This window comes from Hoplias malabaricus, chromosome 12 (genome assembly GCF_029633855.1).
Source record: "Hoplias malabaricus isolate fHopMal1 chromosome 12, fHopMal1.hap1, whole genome shotgun sequence".
NCBI classification, from domain to species: Eukaryota; Metazoa; Chordata; class Actinopteri; order Characiformes; family Erythrinidae; genus Hoplias; species Hoplias malabaricus.
In genome coordinates, this window is record NC_089811.1 from 20,131,810 (window position 1) to 20,146,015 (window position 14,206).

Here is a 14,206-nt window from a genome sequence, read left to right on the forward strand (position 1 = left end):
CAGCGAATACGAATAATGAATAAAATATACTTCATACATACTTGAATATAGCATAATGAGTGTACTGGATTACTTTTATCAAATATATATATGTCGAGTACATTACCAACTATTCTAGATGTTAGAAATTAATTCGTCTTTCTAAATGGAGACAGGAATTTTTCCTCGTGATTGAAACAGTAATTCACATCACTCGGTTAGTTAGTAGACAGTCACCTGAGAGTAACAGAATACATGTTTAGAAACAGTGGCACATATGCGTCCTGATATGATGTTTAGAGTGAGAGAGGGCGAAAAGTGATTTCGCAAATGTCCACTTGGGATCACTGTTGGTCCATGCTGTTTGTCTGGTTTGAACTCGTGTTGGAGGTCACCATTGGCAGTCCTGGGCCATCTGTTTATCTGTATAAGTTAAGGGTCGCCATCCCGACGCTGATGGTAATAAAGCTGGGGTTCATTAATCCTGGTCTCTAAGGCTCTGATTGATCTTTTAGGCTTAATGGGGTCATAAACTTGGGGTTTCCACTTTACATTCCAGAAGAAGGGGGAGTAGTCATCTGGTGTGTAAGTTTGAAGATGACTCCTCCCTGTCATCCTGGGGGTCTCTGAAAATGTTCTGTGTGTGTGTGTGTGTGTGTGTGTGTGTGTGTGTGTTTGTGTGTGTGTGTGTCTTTCAGCACACACTCTGATGATAAGTTGGACAGGACCTACATTCCACAGAGTGGAGAATCAGAGTCTTAATTTTTCATTTCTTGATCTGGGTCCATACTCCACTACAGAATAATAGATCCCTTACTTTATCTCAACTAATTAACTAGATGCTATAGTAAAGTACATGTAAGTTAACTGTAGGCTAATAAAGAAATACATCTGGTGATTCTAAAAATAAATAAATAATTAATTCATAATCAATAATTTCTGTCTTTCTTTCCTTTTTTTTATATATATATTCTTACTTGCGGAGATTCCATATGAAGATGCGAGTTCCTGTGGAGCTGCTGGAATAGGTATCAATGGCTTCAAACTCAGAAGAAAGCTCCCCCATAGTCTGAAATAGAGAGTGTTTCAAAATATCCTGCAGACTGGCCTCATGCTCAGGTTCAGGAAAAAGTGAAGAACAAGTTCAAGGGCAATAAAATAAAGGTGATAAATTGCACAGTGAAGCAGTAGTATTGTTTGGAATAATATATAAATTATATGTGTAAATTTCATGAATGGATGCTGCTTTTTGATTGCATTTAAGACCTTTCAGTACCTGCCCCTTTGTTGTTCCTAAAACGATAGTCAACAATCAGCCACAGAGCACAAATTTAATTAGAGTATTGATAATATTTAGAAAAAGATCAAATGTAAACATGCATGCATGTTATAATAAGTATTAACAAATAAATAAATAAAAATGTATTAATAATAATAAATAATATTAATCACCTCAATCAGAGCTGGGATTTGGATGTAAACACCAAGTGGATCAATAAATGTTTAAACTCCAAACAAGTTCCTGTTTTACAATTCAGTTATTCTGTCCAACCAGTCTTCAACTCAAGCCTCTCAAACATCCACTCAATCCTTTCTCTGTCTCTAGATAAGGATACTGGTCCGGCCAACATATTTGAACATGACGATAGGTATTAAGATGTTATTTGCTCCAGTTTCCTGAAGGTAGGTCTGTGACAGCAGTCCCATGCACAGCGTGCCTATATTTTTTGAAAACACAATAGCATCCTTCCCGAGGCGCACGGATCCAGACTTAAGACCATTACCATAAAGACCCACGGGGACATGGCCTTTTATCACCTGCTTGTCACTGAAGCCAAAGCTGAGAAGGGAGTGAGAAAAAGGAAAAAATATAGAGCAAGGAGGAAGAGAAAGTGTGTCAATAGCTCACATGTAAACTCCGGAAAAAGACTGGAGAATTAGGTCCAGACATTTTCCGGAATTTTACTTTCAGACATCTAATTACCAAATTTCTTGGTCATTCTAAGCATATTACATAATTAAACACATATTTGTTGTCTGAAAAACATAAGAAATAAAGTAAGATATCTAAAAATATAAATTGGTGTCTATTTTGTAGCATTATAAAATAAAAAACTCAATAATGACAACTGATTCTAATTTTAAAAACTATTGTGTGAGAGTATTCAAATGTCTTGCATTTACATCACCATCATGTGTTTCCCCTGTGCTGGAAAGCATCAGCGGCCACTGGTGTGAAATCATTTATCTATTAGTAACCATTAGTGTTCATTATTAGTCCTCCTTGTCAGCCAAAAAAATCCTATACATATGCCCTTTTAATCGTGAAGTTTGAAAGGACCAATGTGTGGGAGAGAGACTGAAAGCATACACATATGTCAGACAAATTGTGTACAAATACGTATACATGATCACATATATATGATCCTTGCATCAAAAAAAAACAAAAAACAGCATGAATACTGAGTTAGCAGATGAACTTTATTATTATACTGGGATGTCTAAACTCCCTCTAAAAGCCACTGAAACTTTCTTCCTCTACCTTAGCGTTTTGTGCATTTTTCCATGATCCATCCCTGCTCCTTTATCCATGAAGGTGAAGCAGTCCTGTCCTTTCACATCAGTTATATCAGTCCAGAACTGCCTGGCCATGACATCTGGGTCATATGCATTGTCTGAAAAACAAGACATCATAGAGTATCAGATACTGTTAAGTATTTAAAATGAATTATAATTGCTGGCATATTTTATATTTGCTCATGGGAAATGCATGGAAATCAGGATTTCTTGCAAAAATGTGTCCATAGCAATTTCCTACCTATATGTTCAGTTGGTGTGGTAGAGGGGGATATGTTATTCATCATAGTGGTTTTTATTTCATTGTCATCTGAGAGATAAACTGACATGTATATTGTATCCGGCTTCTGAACTGTGCCTCTTACATACACCAATGCAATTAAATTCCCTGAACCTTTTAATGAAATTATATAAAAGATGAAATACCTAAAATCTCTGGTTAACATGAATGGTATTTTATACTCAAGCATGACTATATGCCATAAATTACACTTAAGCATAAATTTCACCCACATTCGGACCACTTCCTGAATAAGCAAAGCCTGAGACCTCATCGTGAAATCACTCTCCCTTAAAGAGGCAAGCCTCGATACTTCCTGGATTTCTGGACATGTGCTCCAAAATCTCAACAAGGATGCACCATCGTTACTTTACACATGTTAATGGTTAGTTTATTTGTTTTTGTTCTCTTTGGTAAAGTTTTTTTGGATTGCATATTATATTACCTGCTTGTGTTTATTTTCAGACAACATTTTGATTTTGGTTTGGATTTGTTAATAAAATAATGACTTACACCTACATCCTCATCATCCTTGACAGTTCTTGACCCAGAGTTTGCTTGTACCTCAAGAAGGGCATCCAACATGATCCACATATTGTCATTAATGCAGGGTTACCATCCAGTTTCAACTGTTTCATCAGTTTTGTCAGTCTTCAAACAACTAATCTGCTTTGAAGGAATGAAATCTTGCAGCCATTTAAGCTCTTTTTAGTCAGGATTGGACACCCTGATTTACGACCTCAATTGTCCTCTTTTTCTTTTCCTTTCTGTCCTTAAAGTCATTATGTATCTTGTAAAAAGTTACAGGTATATCCATTTGTAAGTACAGCTTTAGTTTAGTAATTCCTGGAGCCTTAATGGACCGTATGTGAGCCCCCCGTTTAACACACACTTACAGGTTTTTGCATGCAAAATCCACTGGATTTTTTTTAAAGCACTGTAATACGTACAAAGCTGCAACTTCGTAATAAACCATGCAAACTAAGGTAACACATTGCGTTTACATTGGAATTATTATAAATACCATGACCCTGGACTGGATAAGCGATTACAGACAATGAATGAATGAATGAATTATTATAAGTTTTATGCATTAGGCATATATTTATTGGCCTTGCTGCACCCCCAGCAGTAACTCCACACCCCAATCAAATTGGAACTAACTACTGCATTAAGAACTCAGTTTAACACTCAGCTCTCAAAAATCTGCAATAAATCTCTTAATCCAAGTTGTCCATTTGACTTGTATGCACAGAAATCCAGCCGAGAGAAGCAATAGTAGTTAAGTAATGTGTTCCTAATTAGAATATCAGAGGAAGACATACAGAATTAAATAAATCCAATAGTTCACTGTGGGTCCGGAGCCTACACAGAACTATTGGGTGCAAGGTCTTCACAGGGCAACACACACACACACTTTTGAGTCACAAATCCACCTACAACCGTGTGTTTTTGGACCGTGGCAAGAAACCGGAGCAACCGGTGGAATCCCACACACTAAATTCACCAGTGTTAAATCAACATTATTAGTGTTAAATTAACACTGTTACTGTAATAATTTAACACTCTCAGTGTTAAGTTAACACTAATAGTGTTGATTTAACACTGGAGAATTTGCTGTGCACACAGTCAAAGGGAAAACACACCAAACTTCTCACAGACAGTCACCCGGAGCGGGACTTGAACACCTAACCTCCAGGTCCCTGTAGCTGTGTTACTGCGACGCCTACCTGCTGCGCCACCTTGCCACCCATTCCCAATCAGAACAATGTTAAAATGAACTGCAGATATGACCAAAATAAGGTACAGATATACTAAATTAACAATGCAATGTGCAGATTAGATAGTAATGTTAAAATATCAAAAGCAGTAACACAATGTAATAATCAACTAGAACGTGTGTTATCAGTTCAGCAATAGCGCTGAAGGGCCATGTGTGGCTGGTGGAATTTGTGTGCAGAAACTTTGGACTAACCTGTAAAAGAGAAACATTACTGCAGAATTAAGTGGTATTATTTCAACAGCATTTGGCAGAGTTACTTAATCCTGCTTCTTGAGATCCATGGCAAGTTTCAAGCGTAAATATCTCCAACACATTTTATTCATTATATCAGCAAATGTTGTACACCTAGAGCTGAATTGGCAACAGGGAAAAATAGATATTATGAAGATAACAAGCAAGATTCAGTGCTGCCCTAAACACTGCTAGAAAGGTTTAGAAAATGAAACCGATCATTGATGTATAAAATTCATGCTTTCAGTAATATCAGCAACAAATTTCACATTAATTCACAGAGGCAAATCTTTCTGCTCTCATTAACTTACCGAATTACCATGTTAAAATGTGCATGCATGAGGAGTATATGGCCAGCAGTGACAAGAGTGTAGACAACCAGTGCTTGTTTAGCAACAAGCAATGTGCCTTTTAAAATTAAGACTTTTCATGTGTGTCCTTGCTTAAAATATTATTGTTATTAAGCCTACCATGATTACTGTATGATCTCCTGGTCACTATTATTTTCACAGACCTAAATTATTTTCCAATAATTTTATTACAAATCCAAAAACATGCCTTTTGCAGCAGTGTTCATCAAATCTGCCACTTACTTGCGTTCCCAGAAAATAGTGTGTTCTTACTATGCACATCCTGGTGACTTTTAAATCTCAGCTTTGTATTTACTGATGTAAGTTCAATCTGTGGCTACCAGCAGTATGATGAGAACAGCTCAGCAGCACAATTGAAGTGTGCAGGGTGTCAGCCCTGGCCCTGTCTTGTCTGTTGTTTCCACCATGTGCTCAAGTACCGCTCTGGGTGATTGTCTGTGAGTTGACTGAACAGTGCATAGGACTTCTGTCAAAACAGCCATAAAACAAAACTTGCTGCTGTGACAGGTTCAGGTAGGTATGCAGGAAAGTACAAAACACAATGTATTCACACAACATGTGTGAATGTCCATTTTTATTTGTATTGTCTTAAGGATTGAAAATTTTATTTTGAAACATTTAGACATACAAATATTATTTAATTTCAATATCACTAGCTAATATTATAAAAGCTTGATTTTCTTCATTATAATATTGTTTGTGCATTTTTACTAGAGATACACCAATTGATTTGCTAGTTACTGAAATTGACCGTTTTTCAGCATGATAGACCTTACTACTGTGTACTTTTCACCACTGTTTTTTGGAAATAAGGGTAATTCTCAGATGCCCTCCATCACCCTTTGTCAGGAATCGCGAGGCGTACTGATGGAGGCGGGTGGACTCGCTAAAAACACAGCAAATTTTATTTAAACAATACAGAACCATACAAAACAGACTTCAAAAGAAAGTAAACATGTTGACTGAGAAACAAATCACGAAAGAGGAAACGAAACGAGGAACAGCAGAGACAGACTAGACTTGATAACATGACAAGGGTAACGACAACAGGGAACGAAACAGTACTAAAGAAACGCCAGAGACAGACAGACTTGGTAGCAACATGAAGCGAAACAATACAACATGAGTTGGGAAAGGAAACAAATGACCAACAAGGGGAAGTGAGACAAGGGGACTTAAATACAAAACACAGACAAGACAAACCTGGAACAGATAATGAGGGTAATAAGACATGGATGAGGAGGAGGAACAAAGGCGGGACATGGGCGGAGACATGGACAATAACAAACAGAGCCATGTGCTAAAAGAGCACATGGCGGCAAAAACAGACACGACAGGATGAGGGCATGACACCCTTACCGTTGTCTATATACTTCTTGCCTTTAACCAAGTACACCCCATCAAAACAAAAATCACTCCTAGGAAAGTACATGTTTTAAAATATCAGTGTTTCAAGGCCCATAAGTCTTATTAATGTGGAGGGTAAGATTTTATTTTGTGTGATAGTGCGGAGACTTACTGCTTACTTGAAAGCAAACAAATTAATTGATATGTCAGTGCAAAAGGCAGGGGTTTCTTTTGCTGGATGTTTGGAACGTAGCAGCATGATCCGGCATCAGATTCAGATAGCAAAGAAAGAGGGTAGAGATCTGCATGTTGCTTTCCTAGCAAATACATTTGGCTCAGTGCCACATAAACTCATATGGAAAGCCTTTAAAATTTTCCAGGTGCCAGATAAGGTTACTAGGATTATTAAAGCATATTTTGAGGACATTCAGTTTTCCTTTAGTACAGGGGAAATGGTTGTTGGGTTGTAGGCATAGAGAGGTTGCCTGTTGGTACTTGGCTTCCCCCAATCAGGGCTTACATGGACAACATGACGACCCTGACAAGTACTGTGCATTGGCTGTTGACAGTTTATGACATTTCGACCACAGAAGTAGAGAGGCTGGAAAGGGTTATGAACAAGGCCATAAGGAAGTGGCTAGGGGTGCCACAGTGTTTAAGTAGCGTTGCATGGTATGGGAGAGGGGTACTGCAGCTACCATTCACAAGTTTAGTTGGGGAGTTTAAATGCACAAAGGTGAGTCGTGAGATGATTTTATCAGGATCGAAGGATGCAGAGGTTGAAGTAGCAGCGCCAGTTACAAAAGCAGGAAAGAAGTGGCACTCACGAGTGGCAGTGCAGGTAGCCAGGAGCTCATTAGTGGAAGTCTTTTAGTAAGGCCACATCACCAGAGAAAAGGCAAATGATGACTAGTTTTATTTGTGATCAGGAAGAGGAGGCACGGTGCATAACAGCAGCGTCACAGGCAAAACAAGGCCAATGGCTTCGCTGGGAGAATTTATAGAAGCGGAAGATCACTTGGCAAGAACTGTGGGCAATGGAGGCAAGTCATATTAAGTTTTTGTTATGGCGTCCTTCCAAATCCACAAAATCTTGGACAGTGGGTAGGTGAAGACTCTAGTTGTAGATTTTGTACAGAGGTTGGCATGCTGAAGCATATTCTATCAGCTTGTAAGGTTATTCAAGTTTTTCACAAGGGAGGTATACATGGAGACATAATCAGGTGCTAAGGGTCTTAGCATGTTTGTTGGACAGCAAATGCTTAGAGGTAAATGCATTGACGAGTGGTAGTAGTAATAAAGTTATTAGGTTTGTGCGTGAGGGGGAAGATATTCGAGAGCATGCACAGGCTATAAAAATTGGTAGATGGGGTGAAGCATGAGATTGGAAATTACTGGTGGATGTAGGTAAAAATACTGCAGGTCCCAGAGTGTATTGCGTTAACTACACTGAGGCCAGATATAGTGCTGTACTCTGAAAGTAAACGGATAGTTTATTTCATAGAGCTAACAGTTCCGTTTGAGAATGCAGTTGATGAAGCATTTAAAAGGAAGAAGCTGAAGTATGTGGAATTGGTGGCTGAGGTGAGGGAACGCGGGTGGCAGGCATATGTAAGACCGGAGGCTGATTTGTAGCCAAGTCTGCCGCATCCCTGCTTGTGCAGTTCGGCATTAGAGGATGGAAACTAAGGGCAGATGTGAAGGAGTTATCAGAAACAGCTGAAAGGTCTAGTTAGTGGTTGTGGATAAGGAGAACACAGACTAGTTGAGGAAATGTACTGTAGAGGTGATCTTGTGATGGTTGGTAATGTAGCATGCTTATGTTTTTTTTTTTCCTGATGTCATGACGGTATATACCAACTTGATCACACACACACACACACACACCTAAATGGTACAGTCTTTTTTCATGCTTTGTTTTTTACCTCTGGGTGAGTCCTAATAATAGTAATTAGTAGTAATTATACAATTTAGAGCAGGTGGGAAATCTGTCAGAAAACAACTGCTATATGTTTATGCCCTAACCTCACACTTAAAAATGATGATCCTACAAGGGTTTTTTTAGTAAAGAAAATGGTTTTATATAGAGTTTTCAACATATGAAAATCCTATGCATGATTAAAGGTTCCTTTGCATCATGAAGTGTTCTTCAGATTGATGGAGAATGAGCTATAGATGGTTCTACATAGCATTTTGTAGAAAAAGCTTCTGTATGGCACCATAAACGGTTCATTTATTGTTACAAGTTTGAAATCATAATAATAGAACACATTTTTGTGCTATATAGAACACTTTTTTAAAAGCATTATTAATCTCTTCAGAGAGACCTGCTCTAGATCACAGTAGGTTTACTTAAACACTTCAGCACAACTGATGGAAACTGGCCTTTAGTCACAAACTGCATTAAATCCATTTAAAACAAAGCTGCACAGGGGACCTACTCTGTGGAGCATAAACTTTTATTCAGTGTCTACAAACATTGAAATTCTTTGTGAGCTAAACTTTGATACAAAATAAATAACTGGGATATATAGGGTGCTATTTTTGTGGTGTAAAAATGTGTTTGGGACATAATATCTGGTAGGAAATCGCTGTTATTCACAGCAGAGAGTACAGGAACATGGTGTTCTCTCTTTGAGCCATCAACACTGAGAGAGCAGAAACACCCCACACAGAAGTGAAGAAGAAACAAAACTGAAAGTTACCCAGATATCAGATAAATGAAACAGAGAAAACCACCACTTCAACATGCTAAATGAAAGTCTGTTCATAATTTCGGTGCTCCTTTCCTCTAAAATTTCCTCAAAATGCAAACAGTGCCTGTGATACATTTTATGGCAGCACAATAACAGGCAATGCAACTATCTCATACCATGACAAGTCCAATAATACACTCTCAGAAAAAAGGTATGGTACAGGTTCATTATCATTCCTAAAGCTACAAATGTAAATGTACCTTTAAGGGTACAGCAGTGGTTTTAAAGCCCAGCTGTGTTACCTAAAGGTACATATTGTTCTATTAATATTAGTCCTGGAAATGAAATTAGGTGCATGAAATCAACACAGCTTAAAAATCAACAAATAATATAGTATTTAGAACATTTATATTCCCTACTTACCACACTCAGAGGGATCCCTATGTCTGTTGGATTTGCCATATTTGTGAAGCAGTATACACACAACTGATATTTATATTGGGGCAGAGTTTGTTATAGAGCAACATCAGCAGCTTTTTAGCCCCACCTCCTCTTCTTGCTCTTTCTGATTTTTTTTAAATAAGGTATATCTTATTAAAAAAGTTATACCTTATTAAAAAAAATCAGAAAGAGCAAGCAGAAGAGGGGATGGGATGTACTAACACATTAAATAAATCATGATAAAAAGTCTTTTTTTTCTTTCTTATTTCTTACATGTTTTATCGTGGTGCCATATGCCTTAAGCTCATGGAGAAAATGTGTAAAGTTTGGCTGATCATCTTTTCTTATTTAAATTAAATTTCCCCATAATAATTTTACTGTATTTTATCATAATAAAAACTTAAAAAAAACCACTTTTTAAAAAAATCTAAATAGCCAAAGAATAGTATAAATAATATCTGAGGCATCAAAATTAATACCATGTCCAGTCATTCTTCATACAATGTTTTCCACATCAACACATTAGTATAATTACATAGGTAAATGTCTCTAAAACACTTTTAACACTTTATAAGTTTTAACTTTTTAATTGCATTATTTATAATATACTCATATACATTTTTCAGTAGATATTACTTTTCTAATATAAATGTTTGTAAATTTATATTTAAGGATCTCTGTTTTCCTGCTAAAGAGGCAATTCATATGACTATTTACTCAACACTTCAGAAGCTGTATCATTTGTTGTGGTATAGCTTTAAAATACTTTGATTGTGACTAAAATTGTTTCTCATTATTTGTCAGTACATTTCCATCCACAAAAGTTGCTTCACTAAACTATATTGTTATCAAACCTTTTTCTAAAAATCAGAATTCTGCCATTCATGGAAAGTTCTCTCTGTAACCAGAGATCAAATTTGATTTAATTTTATTTTTACTTTTTTGAAGATTAGGTTTACCCTGGATCAGGGCATTGTCGTGGAGGAAGGGCTTGTGTCGTCTCATGACCTCCAGGGCTATGTTATCTGGAGCTGTTAGCTCCCAGTAGGGTCTCCCATAGCGAACAGGTCTGGAGTGAAGATCCAGATAAACATGATCCAAGAAGCATCCCTATGAGAACAGTTAGAACTAAGTGTACCCTGCCCGGGAGAGGGTTACCAGGACCTACGCCTGGAGCCAGGCCTAGGGGTAGTGTCTGATGGGGAGCGCCTGGTGGAGCCCAGGCAGCCCACGTAGCCCGACCGGGCTCAGCCCGAAATGGCAGTGTGGGACAATCATGTGTGCTTACCACCCGCAAGATCCAGAGTAGGGGTGTGGTGCAATGCCCATCGGGGGCAGAGCGGTGGCGAAGGGGCACCTGGCGTTGTGAAACTTGTCAACTGGTTCTTGGTACGTGGAACATAAATTGACTTGGGGGGGGGGAAGAGCCAGAGCTTGTGCGTGAGGTTGAGAGATACCAGGTAGATATAGTTAGGCTTACTTCTCCTATAGTTGGTCTCTCTACTACTCAGCAGTTGCACAGGGTGAGAGGCACTGGAAGCGTGTGTGGATACTCACAAGTCCCCGGTTGGCGGCTGTTACATCTGGAGTTTGTCCCAGTAAACGAGAGGGTTGCCTCAATGCAGCTCCGGCTTGCAGAGAGGAAAACTTTGACTGTTGTGTGTGCATATGCACCGAACAGCAGCTCAGAATATTCAGCCTTCTTGGAGGTAGTGAGTTGAGTGCTAGAGAGGATTCCATGTACTGACTGTATTGTTTTGCTGAGGGACTTCAATGCTCACGTTTGCAATGACTGGGAAACCTCGAGTAGAGTGATTGGGAGGAATGGTCTGCCTGATCTGAACCCGAGTGGTGTGATGTAGTTGGACTGCGCTAGTCATGGTTTGTCCGTAACAAAAACAAGTTTGCTTATAAGTGTACTTGGTACATAAGCACCCTGAGCCAAAGGTCATTCATCGACTTCTTGGTCATGTTATCTGATCTAAGGCCATAAATTTTGGACACTCAGGTAAAAAGAGGGGCTGAGCTGTCAACCGATCACCATCTGGTGGTGAGTTGGATCTGATGGCAGGGAAAGCTGCCGGACTGACCTGGTAAGCCCAAATGTATATTGAGGTTGTGCTGGGAAAAGCTGGCAGATGACTCTGTCCAGATGGATTTCAACTCTCACCTCCAAGAGAACTTCTCACATATTCCAGAGGAGGAAGGGGGAATGGAGTCTGAATGGACCCTGTTCCGGACTTCCATCATGAAAGCAGCTGCATATAGCTGTGGTGAAAAACTTGTCGGTGCCTGTTATGGCGGCAACCCAAGAATCCAATGGCAGACACCCGGAGTGAGGGAAGCTGTCAAATGGATGGAGACTTTTCGGGCTTTGCTGGCTCAGGGATCTTCCAATTCTGCCTATGGGTACTGGCAGGCGAAAAAGGCTGCAGCTGTGGCATGGGAGGAGTTTGGATAGGCCATGGGGAATGACTTCCGTGCTGCCTCAAAAAGGTTCTGGAGAACACTCCGACAACTCAGGAGGGCAAAGGGGGACACTGTCCAAGCTGTGCTAAGTAAGAATGGTGAAACTCTGAACTTGAGTGAGCGTATTGTTGGGCATTGAAAGGAGCACTTTGAGGAAGTCCTTAACCCAAGAGACATGCCTCCTGTGCAGGAGGTAGGGCCAGACGTGTCCAGGATGACAGATTCCATTTCCTTGGCTGAAGTCACTGAGGTGGTGAAAAAGTTTCGCAGTGACAAAGCCCCAGGAGTGGATGAGATTTGCCCAGAGTTACTGAAGGCACTTGATAATGTGGTGCTATCTTGGGTGACACACCTGTACAATATTGCATGGACCTCAGGAATGGTGCCTTTGGATTAGCAAACAGGGGAGGTGGTTCCTATTTTGAAAAAAAGAGAACCGGAGAAAGTGTGCCAATTATAATGGCATCACACTTCTCAGCCCCTCTGGGGAAGTCTATGGGACTCGGGAGGTGGCCTCTCTGCTATTTGGGGACAATGTTGTTCTTCTGGCTTCTTCGCACGGAGGCCTCCAGTGTTCACTTGTGTGAACAGTCAGTGTGAAGCAGTCAGTATGTGAATAAGTGTAGGAGTTCAAGTATCTCGCGTTCTTGTTTACAAGTGATGGGAAGAGGGATAGTGAGACTGACTGTAGGTTAGGTGCAGCTTCTGCAGTAATGCAGTCACTGTACCGGACCATCATAGTGAAGAGAGAGCTGAGCCATAAAGCAAAGCTCTCAATTTACCAGTCAGTCTGTGTGCCCACTCTAACCTATGGTGATGAGCTCTGGGTAATGACCAAAAGGACAAGAATGCAGATACAAGTGGCCAAAATGAGCATTCTCCGACGGGTTGCTGGGCATATTCTCCGTGATCAGGTGAGGAGTTCACTGATTAGGGAGGAGCTCGGAGTAGAGTCGCTGCTCCTTCGCGTTGAGAGGAGTCAGTTTATGTGGTTCGGGCATTTGATGAGGATGATGCCTCCTGGAGGTATACCAGGCACGTCCAACTGGAAGGAGGCCCCGGGTTAGACCCAGGACACGCTTGAGGGATTATATCTCCCGGCTGGCCTGGGAATCCCACAGGAGGTCCTGGTGGATGTTGCGGAGGACAGAGACATCAGTGCTTCTTTGCTCACCGTTACTACCACGACCATGAAATAAACAAGTGGAAAAGATGATCATGATCATGATCATCAATGATGATGATGAACATTAGGATTTAAAATGTATTATGCTGCACTCACGCTCATATTTCTCAATAACAACTCATAAATGACTATGACTTTGTTTTGATGGCTATACCATTTATTTCTGTTAAATAATCAAATGATTGTAATGTAAACAGTAAAGATTTGTTAATATTACTTTTTAGACCCAAAACCTATGAAAAGTTTCACCTCTAGTTTATTTTTAAGCATAGTATGATCTGCAAATAGACATAATTTAAATATGTTTCCTAATGTTATATCGAAATGGACAAAAAAATTACAGCTTCAAACTTATTGTGATGTGACTGATGTGAATATCCCTCGACTCAGAAATAGAGAGAGAAGGACAGAGGTGTGCATGTGTTTGTGTGTGTGTGTTTATCAGTAGTAGCCTCAAAGTCATGACAGATATGAACATTCCTCTGTTCAGAATCTTAGTGTGTGAGAGAGATAGAAAAAGATGGGTGTGTGAGTTCATTTCATGACAGTACTGTAAATATGAATTACACTAATCAACATGTAGGGGAAAACCAGGAGACCAAAGTCATGCCATTTTTGTAACGTGAGTTGAGAGAGGAAAAAAAAGTTGTATTTATTTATTTATTAACCATTTATTAACATGGGTTTTGTAGATTATTATAACAGTTACATGCATGCAAGCATACTGGTGAGGAAACATCCTCAGAGTTAAAAAGTCTTGGGCAGTTAAGACAGCACACACTTCCTCCAAACATCCCAATAATGAACGTTGTGGTAAGTAGACACTGTGCGGGATAACATTATGCA

General features: G+C 39.5%; 1 pseudogene; it reads right to left on the bottom strand.

The window, feature by feature from the left end:
• LOC136710411 (MORC family CW-type zinc finger protein 3-like) overlaps positions 1–9,726 on the bottom strand; it is a 34,233-nt pseudogene extending 24,507 nt beyond the window's left edge.
• Positions 9,727–14,206: the final 4,480 nt, after the last annotated feature.